Source organism: Pelodiscus sinensis, chromosome 2 (genome assembly GCF_049634645.1).
Source record: "Pelodiscus sinensis isolate JC-2024 chromosome 2, ASM4963464v1, whole genome shotgun sequence".
In the NCBI taxonomy this organism is placed as follows: domain Eukaryota; kingdom Metazoa; phylum Chordata; order Testudines; family Trionychidae; genus Pelodiscus; species Pelodiscus sinensis.
In genome coordinates this window covers 253,389,467-253,415,256 of record NC_134712.1, presented here as the reverse complement: position 1 = coordinate 253,415,256, position 25,790 = coordinate 253,389,467, and the positions used below count along the sequence as shown (strand labels likewise).

General features: G+C 47.6%; 1 long non-coding RNA gene across 1 annotated transcript in view; it reads right to left on the bottom strand.

Annotated features, from left to right (window-relative positions):
* Window positions 1-267: 267 nt before the first annotated feature.
* The window catches only part of LOC142827410 (uncharacterized), a 47,027-nt gene continuing 21,504 nt past the window's right edge, over window positions 268-25,790 (bottom strand). Inside the window, exon 2 of the long non-coding RNA XR_012902143.1 lies at window positions 268-2,811. This is a non-coding gene — a long non-coding RNA (uncharacterized LOC142827410). The remainder of the gene's footprint in view (window positions 2,812-25,790) is intronic.

Sequence of the window (25,790 nt, the reverse complement as noted above, 5' to 3'; positions counted from 1 at the left end):
TTCCTCACTCCACACCCCAACCAGCCATAGACGTGGTCCAACTTTTATGTATACGGCAGCTTGCAGGAGCGACACCCAAGTGTGCAAGGCGGGCTGCAAACACAGACCAAAAAGATACTCCCTTGTACGTTTTTATGACGCCGGGTTGGAGCTTTTTGACCTTCAGGAGCGGTGTGCCAAATTTGTGCACCGATTCAAGGAAATTGGTTTGGAAACTGATGGCGGCCCCCTCATGTAGATGAAGCAAAATGCAGGACAATGTAGCACTTTAAAGACTAACAAGATGGTTTATTAGATGATGAGCTTTCGTGGGCCAGACCCACTTCCTCAGATCAAATAGTGGAAGAAAGTAGTCACAACCATATATACCAAAGGATACAATTAAAAAAATGAACAAATATGAAAAGGACAAATCACATTGCAGAACAGAAGGAAGATGCGGGGGGGTGGGAAGGGGGAGGAAGGAAGGTAAGTGTCTGTGAATTGCTGATATTAAAGATAGGGAGAGTGGGATGTTTGTGAGTTAATGTTTGTGAGTTTATCTCCCTCATGTAGATGCTGTTAAACTGATTTAAAGATGCCTAGACATGGGAGGGTCGCACCACTTTAAACCAATTGAGTGAGGGCATAAACGAGGTAGAGACCAGCCTTTAGTGACTAGGGACCCAATCCTGCACAGTGCTGAGCACTGTCAGTTCCCATGGACTTGCATGGAAGATGAGTGTGCCTAGCCACACACTGGACAAGGCCCTAGCTGCTCCCACGCCCAGGGCTAATAATTTAGCTGCTCCACCAGTTGGCTTCTGGGAGCTGTCAGCACATGGGCTCTGCTTTGCTGATTCAGCCTCACACATGTGCGAGTGTCAGACAATTGTCCCAGTGCACTGAACCCAGTGTCATGCTTTGAGAGGACTTTCCAGCAGCCCAGCTTCTGTGCAAACTGACTGTCGAGACCCAGAGCCTGCTCTAGGAAATGAAATCCAGATGGATCTGGATTGAAACCCTGCTGCTGAGACCTGGGGAAGCAGGGATCTCGAGCCAGATCCAGATTTGTCTGTTATAAAGCAATTGAAAGCAAAATCAAGATCCCAGCTACTCTTTTCCCCTCTACATACCAGTATGACTTAGAGGGCTTGGCAAAAACATAGATTCGGTCATGCCTGTGGGCGTGACCTCACACATGCTGTGGGTGCAAGCTCATGCTGTAGAGAGAGAGGCACATTCGGACAAGACCATTTCTGGCTTTTATCTCAGTATCAAATAGGGAATAAGCCTCTCCAAAAGAGGACTGCCCAGCAAAGTTCCCTCTAATCTTTTCTATACATGTGCAGAATAATTTTTCTGTGTGCACTGAGGCATGTACACATGTGCACCACCCATAGATACAAAACCTAGCTGCGGGCCCTCTGTTTATCACCTGGGCGGCATTTGAATCTCTCCTGAACAGCCACACTAGCACCCAGTTTACAGTATAATATTGGACAAGTAGTTGATGTACCAGCCGACGTGCTTACCACAATGTCTTCCACATGGTAAGGTCATAGAATCATAGAACCATAGAGCTGGAAGAGACCTCAGAAGGTCATCAAGTCCAGCCCCCTGCCAAAGGCAGGACCAGTCCCAACTAAATCAACCCGGCCAGGGCTTTGTCGAGCCGAGACTTAAACACCTCTCGGGATGGAGACTCCACTACTTCCCTAGGGAACCCATTCCAGTGCTTTACCACCCTCCTAGTGAAATAGTTTTTCCTAATATCCAACCTGGACCTCTCCCACCACAACTTGAGACCATTGCTCCTTGTTTTGTCATCTGTCACTACTGTGAACAGCCTCTCTCCATCCTCTTTGGAACCTCCCTTCAGGGAGTTGAAGGCTGCTATCAAATCCCCCCTCACTCTTCTCTTCTGCAGACTAAACAGACCCAACTCCCTCAGCCTCTCCCCATAAGTCATATGCTCCAGCCCCCTCATCATGTTAGGGGCTGCTCTTCTATCAACTCTGGTTACTCTTCTCATCCTGGTAGAGTATCAGAGCCAACAGGACAGCCCTTGGAGGTTGATTTGTCACGTCTAATCAGATACAAGAAATCAACTGTCTATGGACTGATCTCTGCAGCATCAATCCACTGTCCAGTGAAGACAGAGCTTCAGCTGTCTATGGACTGATCTCTGCAGCATCAATCCACTGTCCAGTGAAGACAGAGCTTGAGTCCTGGGTTGGAGGGACAATTTTGCTCTGCACTGCCATGCTCAGGCACTCACCTGAGAGGTGACTTCAAATCCCTGCTCCAATGAATATGGATTATTTTTACAAAGTGGAGTATCTTCAGGAGGAGAAACGGAGCGAGAAACTCCCACCCCGCCCCGCCCCCATACACAGAATACTCTAGTGGTTGGGGCATTCCCATAAGAGGTGGAAGATCTGGGTTCAAGTCATTGCTTCAAAGGAGGCAGACTACAGACAGGAATCCGGCTCTACCATATCCTAGCTGAGCTTCCCAAGCAATGGGCTACTGCGTAGTCCTGATGCGGAGCTCAGCCTAAAAACACCCCACCCTGAGACGCTCAGTCCTGTAGACCCGCTCTGAGGATATCAACTCATGATCCACTTGGCCCATAGGGCAGAAAGCCCCTCTTGAGACTCATGCCGAGGTTAATGCATGAGCTAAGGCTCTGAGCAGCTTGCGAGTGGCGGGGCAGGAGGAGATGCTGTCTCATGAGGTCCTGCTGGGCCCTCCTGCAGCTGCGGCTCCCCCGGGGTCGGGCAGCTGCCTCGGATGGCGGTGATCGCCCCTCAGTGACGGCTGGTCCAGCTGTGGAGAATAAAGAGGGAGGGGTGGTCAGTCATCCCTGCAGATGCTGTCCCTGAGGCTGTGCCTGCCTCTGTGAGCTGTGACCAACAGCCCTCAGGCCACAGGAGGGGGATGTCCTGGGAGCAAGGCCATGGGTGGCCAGCACAGCGGGCCCTGTCTCACTGGGGTGCCAAGGGGACAATGCTTCCCGCTCTCCCCCCAGTCCACAGACAAGCAGGTAAGGGAAGCATCTGTCCACAATGGGATCCCATGGGCGGGAGCGGGGCCTGGAGCATCTTGGCCCTTCCTGGGGCCCGCACACACACCTGCGCCTGGCAGAGCTGTCCGCAGGAGCAGGCGTGCCCGTGGGCCACGCCCCTCAGTCTGTGTGCGGTCGTGCGCGCGCCCGTGTCCCCAGCCTGCTTCCAGCGGGGGTCAGACGTGTGTGTGGCCTCCCCAGAGCCTGCGAGCAGGAGCCTGGGAGTGCTCCGGGCTGCCTCCTGAGGCCAAGTGGCGCAGACTGGTTCACCACGTGCTTTCATGGGCACTGACTGCAGCACGATGTCCAGGCCGAGGGGCCAACACATCCCATCTCCTCTGCACCCACCTCCCCCACCCTGTGTGTGTGAAAAACTGAGAGCACTTCCCTGATGATTCCTCCCTGCTTTCAGAGGATGCCGGGAGACCTCCAGGGCTGGGGATACCGCCTCCAGGGTGAGGGTGATCGTGCTAGCCGTGTCCTCCTCCTCCTCGCCAGGGAGCCTTGGGCAGATGATGATGGGCAACCCAAGCCCCAAGTCCACCACCACGGGTGGGGAAAGGGCTGCACTCCCCCTCCCCCAGTACTTGGTGGAGCTCGTGGTAGATGGGGAAGGAGTGGGATCCTGTCCCAGAGCAAGAGCTGTGCTCCCTTGCCCGAGCGTAGCCTGGTTGGAGCTCCTTGACCTTGCTCCTCACGTGTTCCAAGGTCCGGGGCTGGTGGCCTCTCGCAGCCAGAGCCATCCGGCTAAAGACGTCCGCATTTCGGAGATCCTGCAGGGTTTCCTCCTCACCCCACAACTCTAGGAGGGCCAGGACTTCCGCTCCGGAACACGACGGCACACGCTTTTTGGTGCCCCTGGCAGGGTCCTGGGAGCCCTGCTGGTGCTCCCTCTCAAGGTCAGGGGTGTCTCAGAGGTGTTGTGGCTAGGCCGTGGGTCCAAATATGGGTGTCAGGGAGAAGCGCGTGGTCAAGTGCAGCTGTCTGGGCCAGCTTCCTGCCACAAGGCTTGTCCCAAGTGCCTGCAGCTTTAAGAGCTGGCAGGAGACAGGAACTAGAGTTCTGATTAGTTCAGACACAGTGGCCAGCAGGGCACCTGGGTTATTTCCTGGAGGCCTCTCTTTTTTGACAGAACTCCCTCTTCCGCGTCCACACACGCCTTTTTCCAAAAAAGCTTTTTCGGAATAAGGTTTCTGCCTCGCAAAAAGAGGTTGAAAAAATTCCTCCGTTTTTTCGACTTTTGGTCGAAAGAACGCAGTAGCAGCGTGGATGCGAGTATTGTGTTTCCGGAAAAATGGTCGTGTTTCCAGAAAAAAACGCTGGAGTGTACACACACCCGCAGGTCAGAAGCGAAGTTGCTAACGGGATTAGGCAGGGCAGCCATGTCAGTCCCCGAACGTCAGAGAGACAAGGTGGGCGAGCTTGCCTCTCAACAACACAAGCTGTTCTGCTAAAGAAAACGGCCTCTCCCACTTTGTCTACAGGACTAGGCAGTAACTGAGTGGAGACCTGTAGAACATCAATGGCATCTAAATGCTGAATTTGGGTGTCTGGAATATTGTGTCCAATGCTGCCCCCCCCCCTTAGAGAAAGGACATGGGCACATTGGAGAGGGTCCAGCGCAGGGCAATGGAAATGATGTGGGGGTTGGAACACTTGACCTACGAGGAGAGGCTGAGGGATTTGGGCTTATTTAGCCTGCCGAAGAGAAGAGTGAGGGGGGATTTGAGAGCAGCCTTCAGCTCCCTGAAGGGGGGGTCCAAAGAGGATGGAGAGAGGCCGTTCTCAGTGGGGACAGATGACAGAACAAGGAGCAATGGTCTCAAGTTGCTGTGGGGAAGGTCTAGGTGAGATCTCAGGAAAAACGATTTCCCTAGGGCTACGTTTAGACTGCCCCTTCTTGCGCAAGAAAATATGCAAATGAGGCGATGTGGTGAACATCACAGTGCCTCATTTGCATACTCAATGAGCGGCCATTTTTGTGCAAGGGGCTTTTGAGCAAAAAGGAGCCGTCTACACAGCTCCTTTTTGCGCAAAATCCCCCTCTTGCGCAAGAGCCGTCCTGCCACTTTTTTTCAGGAAGAACGGCTCTTGCGCAAGAGAGGGGTTTTGCACAAAGAGGAGCTGTGTAGATGGCTCCTTTCTGCTCAAAAGCCCCTTGCGCAAAAATGGTAGCTCATTAAGTATGCAAATGAGATGCGGCGATATTCACCGCTTTGCCTCATTTCCATATTTGCTTGTGCAAGAAGGGGCAGTCTAGATGTAGCCTAGGTGAGTAGGGAAGCACTGGGATAAGTTCCCTAGGGAGGTGGTGGACTCTCCATCCCTAGAGGTTTTAAAGTGTCGGCTTGACAAAGCCCTGGCTGGGATGATTGAGTTGGGATTGGTCCTGCCTTGGGCAGGGGGCTGGACTCTAGGACCTTGTGAGGTCTCTTCCAGCCCTAGGACTCTAGGCAACCTAATAATGGCCATACTGGGTCAGACCAAAGCCCCATCTAGCCCAGTGTCCTGTCTGCCAACAGTGGCCAATACCAGATGCCCCAGAGGGAGGAAACATAACAGGTAATCCTCATGTGATCCCTCTCCTGTCACCCATTTCAAGAGAAACAGAGGCTAGGGACACCATTCCTACCAATCCTGGCTAATGGCCATCGATGGACCTAACCTCCATGAATCTATCTAGCTCTTTTTTGAACCCTGTTAAAGTCCTAGTCTTCACCACATCCTCTGGCAAGGAGTTCCACAGGTTGATGGATGCTACATTAAGAAAAACTTCCTGTTGTTTTTTTAAACCTGATGCCTATTAATTTCGTTTGGTGACACCTCGTTCTTATATTGTGGGAATAAGTCAATAACTTTTCCTTATTTACTTTTTCCACACCAGACATGATATTATAGGCACCTAAGTGCCTTTGTGGCTCTATCCCAGAGAGATTAATGGTTTGTCTCTCACTTACATTAACCTCCTATTGCACTACTCTGACAAAGGATCTTTAAAGGTATGTATGTGTGGGGGGGAGGTTAAATTACAGCACATTGCTAAGTTCACTACAGTAAGAATGAGTCACTGTCCTGATGCATTCATAGTCATACACAGTGATGGGAAACCGAGGCTAGTGAGTGGGCAGCATGAGTTGCCCTCCTTCATCTCCGTGGGCCATAAGTTTGTCGTAACCAAAACAGTCTTCTGGGATGAGGCAGTTTTGCTCACTGTGTGCCCCGCATCTGCAGACATCGCCGACGGAACCAAAGCAGCACTGTGATTAGACACAGAGGAAGCACATGGCTCTCACAGTCAGTGCTGTGAGCAATCCACGTGCATCTCATGCCACATGCCCTCACTTTATGTGTGTGTCGCTTCAGTAATACTAGTAAGGAAAAAACCTACATGGACGGAAACCAGAAGAAACTGGCAATGCTGCGCATGGGAAGTGGTACATAAAATGTCTCGCGGGCCACAGGTCGCCCACGGCCAGTTACGAGACAAAGCTATTTCCATTCCACAGGTGGGGAAACAAGGCAGAGTGATTGGCTTCAAGTCCCAGAATTCTGGAGCAAAGCTAGAAATGGCCAAAAAGTCAGGGGTGCCCCATTTCTATGGTTACCCAGCTGACATGCCAACCTTCCATTTGGATGGTGTCCTTTCCAGTGAATGTTGGTGTCAAGCATCGGTTTTCCAAACTTCTCTTGTGAGGACGCAGCAAAGATGTCCCCCAGGATGGCATTTTCCGTCAAAGCAGGGACCTGGGAAAAAAGACCCTGTGCTCCTTCCACAGGATGGACCTCTATGCTTTAGCCAAACCCCGCAAAGGCTGCAGAAGTTTGAAACTGGATTGAAACACTGCACATCGTGCTCACTTCTAATCGCATATAAAGCCATCAATCAACCATCAGACAGGAAGTTTTGGCCACCACTCACCTACCTCAACATGATGTGAACCTATGGTTCCACTCTGATGAGTGATGACCACTACTTAACTCCACACTGAATGTCAGATTGATCGATCATTGTATATTTTCTGTATGTCCTGAGTAGATACATACATAGATGGTAAAATTCTCTTCTTGGACCAATGTGGCAGATCTCAGTTTCTGTATTTCATTTCCCTTACATGCACAAGACTCAAGGATGTCACTGTCTCTTTTCTTCTAAGGCCAGAAGGGACCATTATGATGATCATCCAGTCTGATCTCCAGTACAGGACGGACCTCTCTAATCCAGCATCCTCCGGACCTGACCAGTGCCAAACCAGAGAATTTACTGGACCACGGGAGGTCAGTATTGTCTAGCAGCATTACCAACACTGCCACGGCTGACTAGGCTCTGAGAAGACATTTCGGGGTAAATTAGAGCTAAATAACAGCACAGAACACTGAGTGCCAGGGCTGGTGGCTGTAAACAAACTTTATAAGACTATAGGAAACTTGGCCACCGCCAAGATAAGTGGACATCCGGCTAACTAACATCATGCTGGACCACGGATGTTGCCGGACCAGACTGTGCCAGACTAGAGAGGTTCAACTTGTATAACAAGGGCATTATACTCCCAAAAAATATTTCCTGGAGAAGGAAAAACCTCTAGTCTTGATTTAAAAAATTGTCAGTGATAGAGAATTCACTATAATTCCAGGCAAACCTGGTTGAATGGTTGAGTAACCTCATTGTTAAAAATATTTCCCTTATTTCCAGTCTGAATTTGTCTATTCAATGACTTGCTGTTGGATAAGGTTCTACCTCTCTCTGCTAGACTTCAGAGCCCCTTATCAAATATTTGTTTCCCATGTAAGGACTTACAGACTATAGTCAAGTCACCCCGTTCACCATCTCCTTGTTAAATTGAATAGACAGAGTTCCTTGAGTCTATTACTATAAGCATGTTTGCTAAACCTTTCATCATTCTCGTGGCTCTTTTCTGACCTGTCTCCAATGTATCAACATCCTTCTTGCATCGTGGGCACCACAACTGGACACAGTATTCCAGCAGTGGTTGCACCAATGCCAAAGACAGAAGTAGAAGAATCTCTCAGTTCCAGCTCAAGAGTCCCCTCTTTACAAGTTTCAGAGGTGTAGATGAGTCAGTCTGTAACTGGAAAAACTTAAAAAACAATTATTAGTCTGGCAGAACCTTAGAGACTAACAAAACATGTAGATGGTGTCACGAGCTTTCGTGGGTACAACCCACTTCTTTAGATGGTCCAGTTTCTAAATAGATAGGGGGTGGGGGAGAGAGAAGGAAAAAGAAGGAAAAAAGGAGAAAGAAATAGTTCATTAGAGTGTCCACGCTACGTGAAGCTGATAAATAAGGTACTAATTGTTCTTCAGTACCCATTGTTTGGTTTTTTTGTGCCATTAGGATGTGGAATGTAGCAGGTCATCCAGCCAATGTCTTTATTCAGACCTTGGTTATGGGAATTAAACTTGTAAACGAAGTTAAGTTGTAAGGCTTCCCTGTGGAGTTGGCTTGTGAAATTGACCTGAAACAATACAGTGACCCTGAGATCCATTAATGCAGGAGTCGGCAACCTTTTCAAATCACAGAGCCACACTACATTAAAATTCAGAACAAGTGGTCAACAAAGAGCCCCATAAGCATGTCCATCTGCATGATTGAAACTACACAACTTAATATTTATTGATCATCGACATGATGATTAATAAGAGCATCAATGAAACATTGTTCTCACAGACTTTATTTAAGGGGACTTCTGCTGCTGCATCTTTCTGCAGTTCTTCGAAGTTTACATCATAATGGGTCAAATTCAGGTTCATGCCTGCATTCAAGCTACAGGAGTACAGCCTCTCTCCGACTTACTAACCAGTTACGGACCATGCAATTGGTCGTAACTCGGTTCGTTCGTAAGTCGGACCCCATTGAGTTACACGCAACCGCGCTGTTTGTAAGCGCGGATCACGTTCGTAACTCGGGGTCCGCCATTTACGACAGCTTTGGTCATAACTGCGAACAGTCGTAAGTCGACCATTCGCAACTCGGGGACCGGCTGTAATTACGCATTTTTAAATTTTTGAATCCATTTTTCATTTCAATCTAAAAAGTCGCATGCATTTTGGGAATGACAAAAGAGCCAGATTTGGTCCATACGGAGCCGTAGCTTACTCAAGAGCCATCGGTTGCAGACCCCTGCATTCAGGAGTGCCCGGGGAAGTTAAAATGTTCCCTAACAGGTTTCTGTGTGTTGCCTTTTCAGATATCAGATATTCCCCTGTTTATGTATCCCAGAGAGTTGCATTAGCAGTTTTAGCCAGAGCTACACACTGGGGGCTTATGTTCAGCTGATTAGCCCCCTCCCTTCCCCAAATCTGTTTGAGTCACTGCTTCCCAGGACCAAGCCCCCCATCTTGCACGTTTGGCCTTAATTCTTTGTTCCTCCGTGTATAGCTTCACATTGAGCCATATTAAAATGCATCTTGGTCCCTTGTGCACCATTTACAAATTATACAAGCGATCTGTCCTCTTCATTTTTACCACACCCCCAATTTGCGAGTTATTGTCAGTGATGGTTTTAGGTTTGCTTCCAAGTCACTGATAAGTAGTATAGATCCAGGAACCTGATCCTTTCAGGACCCCGCTAGAAAACACACCCCTGGGTGATTCCCAATGTATAGCTGCTTTTGAAGTTAGCCTTCTTGTAATCCATTTACGCAGGGCCAAGTTAATGTTATAGCAATCTACTTTTTAATCAGAAAGTCAGAGGTGTAACCACCAACAGGCAGATTCAAACCTGGGACTTGAGTGTAGGACCTCTACAGCTTGAGCTACCAAGCCAGCTGGCTCTCAGCTTAGGCTGTAGAGCTCCCTCATTCTTATCTCTCACTGTAAGTGGTCTAAGTGCAACTACATGGAACAGTGAACCACTGGGATGCATAAGTATAGTACATCAACACTATTATCGTTATCAATCAAGTCTGTACCCACATAAACAAAGAGATATCGAGTTAGTTTGACGGAATTTGTTTTCCATAATTCTTTGTTGATTGGCATTAATACTTCAGTTTTTTTCATTGAGTCCCTGTGATGGGGGCAGGGGAAGATACTAGGTCCTGAGGCCCCCTACTGGAGGCCTTGTGAACCTACCACACGCAGCCGCACAAAAGGGCAGTAGAGAGGTCCTCCTAGCTGGCTTGAGTGGCTGTTTGGGAAGCAGCCAATCAGGGATCAGCAAAAGCTAGTATAAGGAGAGCTGCTGGACCTGAGTAAGTTCAGTACTTTACTGGAGCTGGAGTAGAGCAGACAGAGCTCTGAGCTAGCTGCTGGGACTCCACCGGGACAAGGCCCCGAGGTCAGGGTGAAGAAGTTGTTGGGACTATGGAGAAGTGGCCTAGGGAAGTATAGCAGCACTGTAGTTGTTTAAAGTAGGGACTCTGGGCTGGGACCTGGAGTAGAGGGAAGGTCCGGATTTCCTCAATCCCCCAATATCTACTGGGTGGAGGGAAGTGGCCTCAACAGTGAGTCAGCCCAGAGCTGGGCACTGAACTATAATGAGCCAGCTGGAGGGCTGGGGCCAGGAAGTCCCTGAGAAGGCAGAGACGTTACCTCCAGGGAAGAGGTTCTGGGGCACCGCTCTATTCTGGAGTGGGGACAAACAGCGAGAGACATTATCGAGGGCCCTGAGAGAGGCCCCTGTTGGACTTGTACCCATGAAGGGATTTGCCCTGAGATTTCAGATACACCAAGGGGCCACCACAAATAGAACAGAGAGCAGGCACATGCACTCCACCAGGGGGCGCTCACAAAAGGTGGGGGCACCCATTACAGGCCTATCTCAGTCCCTCCATTATCTCCATAGGAACTCTGTAAAAGTCAGGGGAGCAGAACCCCACAGCCAAGGCTGTGGGTTACTTAAGCTGGACTGTCATCTCACAGTGACCAAAGCCAGGTGCCTCAGAAGGAGTGAACAAAACAGGGAATCTTAAAGTGATACATCGCCTGCCATCCATTTCCAGCCCCTGATAAACAGGCTAGAGGCACCATTCCTACCCTTTTGGGCTAATAAGTATTGATGGACCTAACCTCCATGAACTTATCTAGTTCTTTTTTGAACCCCGTTAAAGTCTGGTCTTCACAACTTCCTCTGGCAAGGAGTTCCACAGATTGACTCTATATTGTGAAGAAAAATCTTTCTTTTTGTTTGTGTTAAACCTGCTACCTATTAAAGTTTCTGAAAGTCCCCTGCCTGCTGCTCACTGACCTCCCACAAATCCCTCCTGACCCAACCAACAGCTATGACCATGGGTGCTGATCACCCATTGCTTTTTACTCTGGGTGCTCCAGCCCCAAAGCACCCTCAGGGTCAGCACCTATGAGACCATCCTTAGCTCAGCCTGGAGATACTGGTTCAACGCACCAGAAGGAAGAGACACACCTATTAGAATCACCATGTGTTACTCCCCAGCATTTGTCTGATGTTTAGCAGTCTCACCTGCTCATCTACGCTGCTCACCTTGTGGGGCTTAATAGGATCACAGCTCAGAGTGACCCAGGGGCGGGCATTAGATAGCCAGATTGATTAGATCAGTGTTTCTTAAACTGTGTTGAAGAACAAAGTTCAAAACAGCTGCCCTTAAAGGAGCAGGCGACCTTTTTTTTTCCACATAAAAAAAATTATTGTTTGGTGTTCCTCGGTCTTAAAAAGTGTAAGAAACACTGGATTAGATCATGCAAAATAAAGATGCAGGAACTCAGATCTGTGGTTCGTCTAGTCCAGCCTTTGGTTTTTAACAGTGGCCAGTACCAGCCATTTCAGAGGAAAGGCATAACCGGGAGGCTGCCAAAGATACACAGATGCCATAACACAGAGGAAGGGACAAGGGGGAGGTAGCGCCCATATAACAAAGGCATTGGAGTAGGTGGGGGGATACAGGTTGAACCTCTCCAGCCCGGCACCCTCGGGACCTGAGTAGTTCCAAATCAGAGAATTTTTCAGATTAATATTGTCTAACAGCCTTACCAGCACTTTCACAGTTCAGTATGATGGGGGCTAATTTGGCTACGACAAATCAAGAAAGAGATCTTGGCGTTATCATGGATAGTTCTCTGAAAACTTCCACACAGTGTGCTGCGATGGTTAAAAAGGCAAATAAGATGCTAGGAATTATTAAGAAAGGGATAGAAAATAAGATACAGAATATCTTACTGCCCCTGTATAAAACTATGGTACGCCCACATCTTGAATACTGTGTACAGATGTGGTCTCCTCACCTCAAAGATATTTTGGCCTTGGAAAGGGTTCAGAAAAGGGCAACTAAAATGATTAGGGGTTTGGAACGGGTCCCATATGAAGAGAGGCTAAAGCGACTGGGACTTTTCAGTTTAGAAATGAGGAGACTGAGGGGGGATATGATAGAGGTCTATAAAATCATGAGTGGTGTGGAGAGGGTGAATAATTTGTCTTTATGTATTAGTTCCCATAATAGAAGAACTAGAGGACACCAAATGAAATGAATGGGTAGCAGGTTTAAAATTGATAAAAGAAAGTTCTTCACACAGCACACAACCTGTGGAACTCCTTGCCAGAGGAGGCTGTGAAGGCTAGCACTATAACAGAGTTTAAAGAGAAGCTAGATAATTTCATGGAGGTTAGGTCCATAAAAGGCTATTAGCCAGGGAATAGAAATGGTGTCCCTGGCCCTGTTTGTCAGAGGCTGGAGATGGATGGCACGAGACAAATCGCTTGATCACTGTCTTTGGTCCACCCCCTCTGGGGCACCTGGCGCTGGCCACTGGGGCACCTCGGCAGACAGGCTACTGGGCTAGATGGACCTTTGGTCTGACCCAGTATAGCCATTCTTATGTTCACTGCTTACTGGGCTCTTAGAAAACATCGAGGGCTAAATTAGAGCTAAATAACAGCCTAGAACAGGACTGGTGGCTGGAAACAAACTGTATGGGGTCACAGGAAACTTGGCCGTGAAAGTGGACATCCAGCTAACTAAAATAATTCTGGACGAGGGATGTTTCTGGACCAGAGAATTCTGGACTAGAGAGGTCCAACTGATAGTAATGATTATTGGTGGCTACTAATGAGCCCATGTTGCTTTTGTGGTAGGATCCATGGTGCTGTAAGTGGATGAGAGAGAAAATGAGTGGGTTCCTTTGATTCCTTCTCAGCCTTTCTCTGTCAGCTGTTCACTTCTCAGCGAAGCTCATTAGGGAAAAGATGAGATCACCGTAAAACTGCAGAGCTTCTCCTTAGAAGCTTAAATAGCATGACATACTTTTGGGTCTGCATCGTCTCGTGGCACGAAACGGGCCATGAATGCAGTGACTTCTACATTCCTCCCTCACTGGGTAGGCTTATGGGGGTAAAGTGATACCCCAACGAGAAAAAACACAGTGGAGTTTATTAAGTGGTTAATTCCCGACCCTTTGCCAATAATCACCTGAACATCCATTTCTCTCTCTCACACGGGGTTGTCTAGACAACCAACACCTGTTCCTAATGAGTGGCTAATATCCCACACTGGAAAGAGTGTTCAGACGTACAGCAGCCCTGACTTCTGATCATCAACTGCCACTGGCAAATGTTCAGCACGGACAAAATACCGCCAAGCCACTTAGCAGCACTGCTATACAGCTGCTGAAGCTACTGCTGCCTTGGATGCTCTTCTACAGAGGGTTTGCAAGCAACAGGGTGTGACCTGGGATTGGGTCGTGCAATGTCAGGCACTAGGGCTATGTCGAGACTGAAGAGCTTTTCCGGGATACAGGAAGCATCCTGGAAAAGCTCAGCCGCACCAAGGAACACATCCGCTTTTTTGGAACAGTTGTTCTTTTGCGGACATGTTCTTTTGGCATCCCTGTACTTCTCTTGGTGGGAGGAATAAGGGATGTTCCGAAAGTGGAGTTTTTTCAAAAATTTGGTCTTGTGTAGATGGGCCAAATTTTGGAAAAGTTTCTTTCGGGGAAAAAAAAGCGGAAAAAGATACACAAACTGCATTTCGCGATTTGTGTATCTTTTCCCAACTTTTTTCAGCAGTCTAAACATAGCTTTTGTCTCCTTGCTGCAGGGGGGCACAGATGACCAAAAGCGTCCAGCGACAGGCCTGGTTTCTAGATATGGGGGTGGGCGCACAGGGCTCTGCACACTGCCCCAAGCACAAGCTCCGCCCTCTCATTGGCTGGGAACCAGATTTTGGGACACAGCATGGTCTGCAGGGCCAGGAAGCTGCCTTAGCACCCCTGCTGTGTGAGGAAAGCCCCTCCTGCCCTAGCCCTGACTTCCCCCAAGCCAGAGCCCACACTAATCAAATTATGTTGGGTCACCACATCGCTGATTTTTTTTTCCCCCCCCAACAGGATGATTGCTACTGGGCGGATTTGAACCTGGGACCTCTAGAGCTTAATGTAGGACCCGCTACAGCTTACATGCCTGCTTGTGCAACCTGCTGCATAGGGGTAGGGCTACACAGCTTCCCTCTTCTGCAAAAGCCCGTGTAAATGAAGCATGGGTTAGCATATCGTCACGCTTCATTTGCATAATTGATTAGGAAAAATGAGGAAGAATGGCTCTTGCGCAAGAGGGGGGTTTTGTGCAAAAATGGCTCTTCATTAATTATGCAAATGAAGCATGGCAATTTGGTAATCTGCACTTCATTTGTATGGGCTTTCGCAGAAGAGGGAAGCTGTGTAGTCGTAGCCTACGTGTCCCTTTGAGTGCTTAGTTCACAGAACGGACTGCTTGGTTACAGGCCTCCAGCTATAGACAGCCATTCTTGGAGGTGCCAGTGTAACCCACGCCCCTCTGGGGTGTGGTTCACTGTCCCATGCAGTGGCACTTAGCCCTCTTACAGCGAGAGATGAGGGCCAATTGGCTTTATAGCTCAAGCAGTAGCGGCTCCTACACTAAATTCCTAAGGGCTCAGGTTCAAATCCACCTGGTGGTGTTTACACCAGATCAGTCCCTAGAACTGGCTCAGATACAAGCTGCCATTCACGTGTCTATCCCCCACTCAAAGGCTACGTCTACACTGGCATGATTTTCCGGAAATGCTTTTAATGGAAAAGTTTTCCCTTAAAAGCATTTTCGGAAAAGCGCGTCTAGATTGGCAGGACGCTTTTCCGGAAAAGCACTTTTTGCGGAAAAGCATCTGTGGCCAATCTAGACTCACTTTTCCGCAAAAAAGTCCTGATCGTCATTTTCGTGATCGGGGCTTTTTTGCAGAAAACACTACTGTTTCCGGAAAAAGACTTTTGCCCAAAAGGGAGCAGCATAGTTTTTCCAGAAAAGCACTGATGATTTTACATGAGATCGTCATTGCTTTTCCGGAAATTCAAGCGGCCAGTGTAGACAGCTGGCAAGTTTTTCCGGAAAAGCGGCTGATTTTCTGGAATAACTTACCAGTGTAGACACAGCCATACCGCTTAACCCTGCTTATGCAGAGCAGGGGCCTGGAATGGTCCCTTAGGTTGGTTTGCAAATGGTGAGGTTGTTTGGGACTTTGACCTCCATCCTGCCACCAGAAGGGTATTGAGTCACATATTTAAGAAGAATGGCCAGATGACTTGTTACCCCGGTGCTGCACCTGCAGAAATATCTATGAATGGTTCCCTGGCATTTAAAGACTGCAGTGATGGGAGCCACATCGCTACAAGCCAGAAACTCAGTTGGTAGAAATCCACGTAGCTCTAGTGGACATCACATTAGCTGAGGATTGAAAGATGGGCCCAATCTGGTACATTTCACCACCGATGCTGGATTCACTAGGGGGGAAATATTGGTATGGTGGAGAGGGAAGGGGAGAGAAAAAGAAATCCAAATTGAAATTAACTCAAGGCTTGCGTCAGTCACATTCCCTGCTGGAATTCCTTCCCAGCCACCTCCCTTTTGCAACCCGACACAAATCTTTGAGACTGACGGGCCCTTGCTTTTCACACCACACACCTCCCTCTCTTCCTTTCTAAACTGTGCCCCGGATCTGGCTTTTGCTAATGAGGTTTGTCCGCAACCTGGAGGACTTGTCCAGGTTGGGCCAGAGGGAGGAAAGGAAATGGGGAGGGAAAATTGGCAGAGTTCATCCACGTTTTAACAGAGCGGCCCCCTGTCCAACAGGGCCGGATAGAGAGGCCGCAGTGAGCAGGGTTCCCACTGTGTCCCAAACCAGCACTTATTTCAGGAAGTTGGAAGTCTCCAGATGACAGACCCTGAGGTTCTTTCTTGTTGTGGGGTGGGGGCTGTGGGTGTGAGCTTGGCAGAGAACCAAGTGACACCGTGAAATCCCAGACAAGGTGTCTACAGACGCTCTGAAGTTCACATTCCGCAGTCCTTGGGCTCAGATTGCAGAGAGAACATAAGCCACCGTTAAATTTGGAAGCCTTCAGCACAACATAAGAACGGCCAGGCTGGCTCAGACCAAAGGTCCATCTTGGCCAGTGTCCTGTCTGCTGACAGTGGCCAATGCCCGGGGGCCCAGAGGGAGTGAACAGAACAGGCAATCATCATGTAATCCTTCCTGTCACTTATTCCCATCCTCTGATAAACAGAGGCTAGGGACGCAATTCCTACCCATTCTGGCTAGTAAGTATTGATGGGTCTACCGTCCATTAATTTATCTAATTTTTTTTTTAACCCTGTTAAAATCCTGGTCTTCCAAACATCCTCCAGCAAGGAGTTCCACAGATTAACTGTGCACTGCGTGAAGAAAAATGTCCTTTTGTTTGTTTTAAACTTGCTACCTATTGATTTCATTTGGTGACCCCCTAGGTCTTATATTCTGGGAACTAGTAAATAATGTTTCCTTATTCACTGTCTCCATGATATTACAGGCCTCTATCCTATGCTGCATGATCACAGCTGAGATGGAAAAGGCCTATTAACTCTTCTGCTGCCGATGCATGATTGTTCTGCATTATCTGATGCTTTGTCTGGTCTGCCGTTCCATGACGTAAGCACTATCTCTTTTTACTATGGAGATGTGGACACTAGGAACAACCCAACACTCATTGGAGTCAATCAACATCTCTTTCTCTTGACTTCCATGGGCTGGAAATCAGTTTGGTTTTCAGCCTGTTTCTTCTCCCACTTTCACCCATGTCTATTGGGACGGGCTCCATATGAATCAATGGACCTGCACCAATATAAAACCGGAGTGTATGAGAGGAGGAAGGGTCCTGGAAGTCTGATGAGAACTCTTTGGCCTTTGCAAGTTTGCTAATGTCCTTGAGGGAACTGTCCTACATTGGTGCCCCAGGGGGAGAACTGGTCAATCAAAAAGACCTTTGCTGTCTCCAATTCCAGCTTCTACAATTCCACAAGGAAGAAGTGAGGAACTGGTAGACATTCACCACCAAGAAGATGTTTTCAAAACACAGAGATAAGCCAAATTAAGGCTTGCAGAATGGTCCAATGGTTAGGATGCTAGTGAACTGCAGAGGTCACTATAACAAGTTTATCCTCTTCCCCTTCCCCCCACCCACGAATTTCCAACGATCTAAAGTTTTCATGGCATGAAAAGTTCTCAAGAGCAACCAGCCATGAGTGCAAATGTTGAAAAAATATTAATAAGATGCGGAACGAGGATTCATAGATCCCAAAGCCCAGATTCTCAAAAGTTTCTTTATTACCCTGTCCAAAACAGTTCAGCCATCCAATCACGGAAGCAGAAATAATACCATATGACTTATTTGACCAATCACATCCGGAAGAGTCAATGCCAAAAGTCTGTAAACATGTGGTCTGAAAATGGCCCATCCTAGCTGCTTGCTGCCTTGCCAACTCTTGTGGGTTTGTTTTTTTTTCCTTCCGTGAGTCTTGTGATATGTGGTGCTTTTTCATAAAACCCCAATCCCGCAATCAGGTGACTGCATGGGAATCTCAGCTTTCGCTTAAAAAAAAAAAAAAAATCTAGCTCTCAGGATTGCAAAGAACAGCTCAGAAACATGTTCCCCCCAGGAGCCCAAACCAGAAGGCAAATAAAAAGAACCGAGGATTTATTCTCGTGCACACTGCATGGATTTTAGGGACCATTACGTGATTTAGACAAGTGGGTAGTGACGAGGGAGGCTGCCTCATGGGTTTTGAATGCGTGGGGCTGGACGAGCTGTATTTGGCAGCCACTTGTGAATATTTACGCAGAGTGGACAAAGCCCGCAAGACTCAGGCAGGGATTGAAGAGCAGCCACGTGGAAGCCAATACTAGATTTCAGAAGAGGAAAGCCCAGCCGTTGAGGGGTGTTGGTAAAGGAGAGGTGGTCAGAGTAGAGGGCGTGAACCGAGGTGGGTTACCCACAGTGAAACCCAGCCGGAGCAGGGCTGGGTCCTGGGAACCAGCAGACACAGACTCTATTGAGGTTATGGGGGAATGCTTTGAGCAGCTGTTGAAAGCTGCTGCGTCTGGGCTTAAGAGCTGGTCTGCCGATACTTCCTGCCAAATCAGGCGGCGTGGCCAATCAGGCACCTTATCACAGGCCAACTGCACTTGCTGGCTCTGCTGTAGGTCCTGACACTTCGTTCCTATCTGGACTAGGTGGCTAAGGAATGGGCAGAGCTATTGTTCCACCCTTGAACTTGCCGCTAGTGCAGTCAACACTGTCACTGAGGCCAGGTCTACACTAAAGGGGAAGGCTGAATTAAGATATGCAACTCCAGCTACGTTAATTACGTAGTTGGAGTCAACGTATCTTGATTTGCATTTCCCCACCATCTTCATAGTGGGAGATCGATGAGGGCAAATGCTCCAGTCGGCTTCCCCTACTCCTTGCAGGAACGGGATGGGAGCACCCTCCGAGTTTGATTTAGTGGCTCTTTGCTAGACCTGTAAAATCAAACTCCGGAAGATCAATTGCAACAATGTCAATCTTCCCCATAGCGAAGACATGGCCTGAGTAATTAAAGAATTAATATCTTTCTGATATTAGCCATAGATGTGCCATCCAAATTCTCATAGACAATCAGTTATCTCATGCTGTATAGTGCAAAAAAAATGTGGTGGGGAGGGGGAGATAGAGGGAAGCAACATACAACTAGTGCAATAAAGACAAATGGTCTCAAACACGTGATGATTTGGCAGCGAGCCCAGTACACTAAAATTGGTCCCTTTAGCAATCCAGCCCAGCTCTGCTTGGTTAGTGAAAATCTCCCGGGTAGAGAAAAAATGCACCATTTCCATTCAGATTGGAAACAACTGTAAATAGTTCTCATTCTGGTTATATCACTTCAATCATCTTTCTAACTGTCATAACCTTTGTCCAGCCTCAAAACTTTCCACTTGCGTCTATTCCATGGTTTTTGCCCTGTAGCGGGCGTGCCAAATTCTTCTCTTACTCCATCACTCTGTACCTTAGACAGAAACCTCAAGTGCAGAATGCTTTCCAGGTCCTGCGGAAGATTTATCAAGCAATTACATGGCAGCCCTTCTGTCTTCTTTGGCTGGTGGTGACAGACTCCAGGTTCCCAACGTGCTACTGAAAGATTACACTCATTCCCCACAGCCATCTCTACCATCCTCACTCCAGCTAACCTATGTTCCAGGAATCATAGAAGAGACCTCCGGAGTTATCAAGTCCAACCCCCTGCCCAAAGCAGGACCAACCACATCTCAATCATCCCAGCCAGGGCTTTGTCAAGCAGCGACTTCACAACCTCTAAGGATAGAGATTCCACCCCCTCCCTAGAGAACACATCCCAGTGCTTCCCCACCCGCCTAGGGAAATAGTTTTCCCAATATCCAATCTAGGCCTTTGCCACTACTCCTCGTTCTGCCATCTGCCACCATCCTCTGGAACCCCCCTTCAGGAAGTTGAAGGCTGCTATCAAATCCCCCCTCACTCTTCTCTTCTGCAAACTAAACAAGCCCAAGTCACTGGGTGTCTCCTCATAGATCATGCGCTCCAGTCCCCTAATCATTTTAGTTGCCCTCTGCTGGACCCTCTCCAATGTGTCCACCTTCTTCCGGGGAAGGGGGGGGGGACTGGAACTGGATGGCTTAAGTGGCAGGGTGCCGACATAAAAATACATTCTCCCATTTGGCACTGTCTCCATTACTGTCAATCTCCCTGGAAATATACAGGATTGAATGCACATGATGGAGAGGTTATTTTTGAAATCCCATTCACTCACTTTTCTTTTCTGAGCCGAAATTAGATCTGGGGAAACAACATGGGGTAAATAACATTTTTGTTGGGTTTCACTGCAGTGTTTCTTCTCCGAGGGTACATCTACACTGCAACACCATTTCAAAATAACTGGCGCTATTCTGAAATAGCTTAGTCCATGTCTACACAGCAGGAAATTATTTCAAAATAGCGTTGAAATACTGTGAAGGTGGAGGACTTCTTACTCCGACTCCTGTAACCCTCATTGTACGAGGAGTAAGGAAAGTTGGAGGAAGAGGGCTCTGTTTCTAAATAAGTGCTGTGTATATGCTCCCAATTTCAAATTAAGCTATTTCAAAACGAGATGCGCAATTGACGTAGCTCAGTTTGCGTAGCTTATTTCAAGTTAAGCCCTGCTGTGTAGACACACCCCGAGTCTGATTTTCTTGAGTTACTTTGCTGGTGGTGAGTATTCTCTGAAGAAAGGGCTCAACCTGTTGCTTGTTTGGTCCTACTTTGAGGACCTCCAGAGATCTCTTCCAACCTTATGTCTCTAAGGGTAGGACTCTCACAAGGCATTTGCTGATTTCAACTGGAATGAGGTGCTGCCTGGCTTGGTGTACACCCACTCTCGGAATAAATGCACCAGACTCCTTTCCCAATGGCCACAGAAGAGCCACGTGCGGTAACAACTTTCCATCAGTACCACATTAGATCCCTGATGCAATAAAGACGCACATGAGTAGTGTCACTAATGTCACTACTCACATGGTTAGAATTAAGCGCCTGACTCCAAGTTCGCAGGAAGGTGAAAGACTATAACATACTGTTACTCAACTAAGGACTGGACTGTTCAGTCAAGAACATTAATGTTGCCTTGATGATTTTCCCTCTGTTTCCTGTCCCAAAGCCTCAAGACCATCAACCTTTTAATTCACCACTTACCCATGAAAAGAGCTGAAAAACTGTTTGTGCTAGATAAAATGCTTTGGATTGTTTGATAGGACATTGCTGTGTTTCCAATTAGATTTCCTTGCTTTTATCTTCTTTGTATAATCTACTCAACCCTCCCATTAATTAGATCCTTATTTGCCCTTTTTTTCCCCCCTCAAAAACTGTTTATCCTTCACATTGTTCCTTACAGCTCTGCTTAGCTTCTGTTATCTTTATTTTTTAAATATACGTTCAGAGTTTATTGGCCCAGACATTCATTAAAGCTCTCCAACTCTTCATTACAGACCGGCAATTTTCCATAGTAAATTTTCTAGACAATCAACTGTGATCAACATTATTTTTATCCCATTCCACATTCTTTCAAATGGTTCTTTTTTTAAAAAAAGGCCCAATTTTTCAGATTATTACTTTCATACATAACATCTCTTTAGAATCAGCTCATATCTGATGATATTCTGATGGCTAGACCTCCAGATGTTTTACTTTATCATACTTGGCTCACTTTCTAGGACTAAGTCCAGAATGGCCTCTGATCTAAATGATTGCTTAACAAATTCTGTATGGGAGGAAGATTTGACATTAACTCAAGGGGGGAAACATATATCCATGATGATTTCTGTAACCGATATTGTATTCTTTGAGTGTGTAACCAAAACTTACCTTGACCAATAATCAGCCTTTAAACACAAAAAGGATTTTAATAAAAGAGTTTTGGAAGGGGGACAAACCTCCCTGCTTCAGGGCATAGGCTATTTCCAACTGACAAGGGTCAGGAAGGAACTTTTCATAATTATGGGCTACAAGGTTTCTTATCCTTTTTCTGAAACAGCCGGCTCCGGCCACTGTTAGAGACAAGGCGATTAGATAGGATAGAGCAGTAGTCTTGTTCCAGTATGGCAATTCCTAGGTTCCTTTTTTTAAAAAAGTCCAGTGAATTTGTAATAAGCAAGGATAATCTGTCTTCTAATTGTGTGGTTGTTGGGTGGGAGATTAGATCTCAGGACTTCAAACACTGAAAGAACAAGCCTCTACCACGGGGGTGAGGAAGTACTGGATGTGGTTTGCCAGGCTTACCCCCTGGTGGACCACCAGATGCTTTGTTTATCTAAGCGTCTGCAAGCACAGTTGCTTGCACCTCCCAGAAGCTGATATTCACCCTTCCTGGCCACTGGGAGCTGCAGCATGCCAGAGTGTCCCTATGCCTGCTCTACCACTTGAGCTAAAGGAGAACTTTAAAACGAAAAGAAAACAGAGGTTCAATTATGGGAAAACCTACGTTGGTCAACAAAATTGACCCATAAGAGTTGTGACACTCCCCAAGGGTACCTAGGGGTGTGAGGCACCTCACTAAGTCTGAGCCAGTTTGCCAAAAATGGAGAACAGGCAACAGGGGATGGATCATGTGACGATTCCCTGTTCTGTTCGCTCCCTCTAGGGCATCTGGCATTGGCCACTGTCGGCAAACAGGACCCTGGGCTAAATGGAATTTTGGCCTGACCCCGTCTGGCTGTTCTTCTGAGCATCTCTCTGGGGTGTCCAGCCACTGGTCCACTAAACATTTGCAGATTCACTGCTTCCAAAGAAGCACTCCACCCCAGTTTACCCCTTCCACCTCCACTCACTGCTCTGCTGAACTCCCCACCCCTTCAGACGGAAGCCCCGCCCCTCACAGGGGTGCGGAGCCAGCCCCCCTCCCATACCTGGCAAGTCTGTTGTCTCCATTGTCCACACTAGTAGTTAGCATCCCTGGGGGTGGAGAGACTCGAAGCTAAGGAAGGAGACACCCCCGGAGTTGACATACTGCAGTTGGCTACGTCTACACTGGCATGATTTTCCAGAAATGCTTTTAACGGAAAACTTTTCCGTTAAAAGCATTTTCGGAAAAGCGCGTCTAGATTGGCCATGGACGCTTTTCTGCCAATCTAGATGCGCTTTTCCGCAAAAAAGCCCCGATCGCCATTTTCGCGATTGGGGCTTTTTTGCGGAAAACAATCTCTGCTGTCTACACTGGCCCTTTTGCGCAAAAGTTTTTCGGAAAAAGACTTTTGCCTGAATGGGAGCAGCATAGTATTTCTGCAAAAACACTGACAATCTTACATGAGATCGTCAGTGCTTTTGAGGAAATTCAAGCGGCCAGTGTAGACAGCTGGCAAGCTTTTCCCGGAAAAGTGGCTGCTTTTCTGGAAAAAGTGGCCAGTCTAGACACAGCCGTTGTGTTCCTACCGGGGAGGAGACCTATCAGGGCTGTTCCCCACTCTGACACTCCAAGTGCTGAAGGTGAAGGCCCGCAAGAGAGCTTCAAACCCTGCCTCTACAGACACAGGTTACAAAAAAGTCCCCTACACCCCGAATCATAACCACTGCCACCATCAACTGTATCCCTAAAAACCAGGGGTGAACACTTAAAACCACCCCCTGGGGAATCCCAAGTTCTTTTGCCCCAAAAGTGCTTGATAAAGAAAAGAAAAAAAAACAAGCTGCCGTCTCTGGTAGCTGGCCCCTCCATCAGAGGCCTGCAGACAGACCTGCCAGGACACAAGAATCAAATCCTCACCTTCAAAGAAGGGATTTTTATTACAAAACAGAAGATAAACTTGAAAAAGCAGACTTGGGTTTTCCCTTAGTCTTAGAGCAACTAAGGGGGAAAAAAATTAAAAAACAGTCTCGGGACAATGCTTAGATGGCAGTAAACGGGGAGGGGAGGCAGAGATTCACACGGAGCAGTTCAGACCACACCCCAAAATAATGAAAACGACCCTGATCGCAACTGGATTCACTTTTCCTTACTTCCAATTTTCTCTTGGTTCAGTCCACTCTCGTGCCCTGAATGCCAGGGGTGGGGGAGCATGGTAGTCCTGCCAGGTTTAGATTATTCAGCATCTCTCAACTCCTGGTGTAACTCTCCCACACAAAGAAAACAGGCAGGGAATCTATATCCAATTCAAATTTCCATCCTCTATCTCAATTGGTTCTCCCAGCCCCCTGGCTGACACCTTTGCAGGTACCCAAGTTAACCCCTTAGTCACCCAGTGCGGGTCAGCACTCCCCCTGTTCGTGACAAAGGCCGACAGGCAGAATCAAACCGGAGACTTTAGTGCATGGGCCTTTACAGCTTGAGCTACAAGCCAGCTGGCTCGCAGCTAAGGCTGTAGAGCAAACTCCTTCTCTTTTGGTAGGTGTTCTCAGTGCCACTCCATAGGACAGTGCACCACACCCAGAAGGTGCATGGATTACATGACCACTCTATTAGCAAACAGTCAGGGGAGGGGGGAGGAGGTTGCCACGGCTGGCAGCATTTGAGCCTCAGGGATAGGAGCTGACTGACCATCAGGTGCGGTATCCAAGAAGTGACAAGTATTTGGACTCCTTAGACCTTCTAATACAGCATCAGCCATGGTGACTGAGTGTGGTGCAGCACTTACTAGACCTAGTTCTGGACAGTTGTGGCCCCTTTTAGTTGAATTGTCCCACGACACAGAGTACCCGACTAGAATCCATGCTGCGTCTGTCCCATCCTTTGGAAGAGGAGGAGGAAACAATCCAATTTTGCTGCAGTGAGCTGGTGGGATGACATCAGATGGGGAGAAAGCTCCCTTGCATCTTAACCCTTTCCTGCGGGAGGGAGATTTTTATGGCGTGGACTAAGGTGCCAAGGATGGAGGGTACCAAAACTGCCAGGCCAGAGGATTTGTTCCCTTGATAGAACACGGATTCCCAGGAAGAGAAAACACCCGCCCTAGCTATTTGAGTCCTGATCCTTTAAAAACAAAAAAAAACAAAACACAAATCTGGCTGCTTCCCCATTGTCACCTGAAAAACAGGCACCCTGGGAAAGTATGTTAGAATCTGTGGGGATTAATATTGAGAAAAAAGAGCCGATACGTCAGCCTGATTGGCATTAGAAAAAGTTCAGAGAAGGGCAACAAAAATGAGTAGTGGTTTGGAATGGGTCTCATATGGAGAGATTAAAAAGACTTGGACTTTTCAGCTTAGAAAAGAGTAGACTAAGCGGGGATATGATAGAGGTCTATAAAATCATGACTGGTACGGGAAAAGTGAATAAGGAAAAGTTATAGACTTGTTCCCATAATATAAGAACTAGGGGTCACCAAATGAAATGAATAAGCAGCGGGTTTCAAACACAAAAGGAAGTCAAGTATCAGAGGGGTAGCCGTGTTAGTTTGGATCTGCAAAAACCACAAGGAGTCCTGTAGCACCTTATAGACTAACAGATGTATTGGAGCATAAGCTTTCATGGGCAAAGATCCACTTGCATCTGTCTTATGCTCCAATACATCTGTTAAACAAAAGGAGGTTTTAATTCATGCAGTGCACAGTCAACCTGTGGAACTCCTTGCCAGAGGATGTTGTGATGACTAGGACCTTAACAGGGTTCAACAAAAGAGCTCAATATGTTCATGGAGGTTAGGTCCCTCAATGGCTACTAGCTAGGATGGGTAGGAATGGTGTCCCTAGCCTCTGTTTGTCTGGAAACGGATGATCGGAGAGGGATCGTGTGATGATTACCAGTTGTGCTTGCTCCCTCTGAGGCATCTGGCATTGGTCTGACCCTGTATGGCCGTTCTTATGTTCTCATTGAGCAAGAACATCTGGGGAGATGTTAGGGTACATTCTAGAAAGAGCAGCTGGCTGCCCTTAGTGTCCAAAACCGTGTCTAAACCACAGTTGCACCATTCCTACAGCTCTCAGGCACTGATGCCACATGCTGTGGCTTTCAC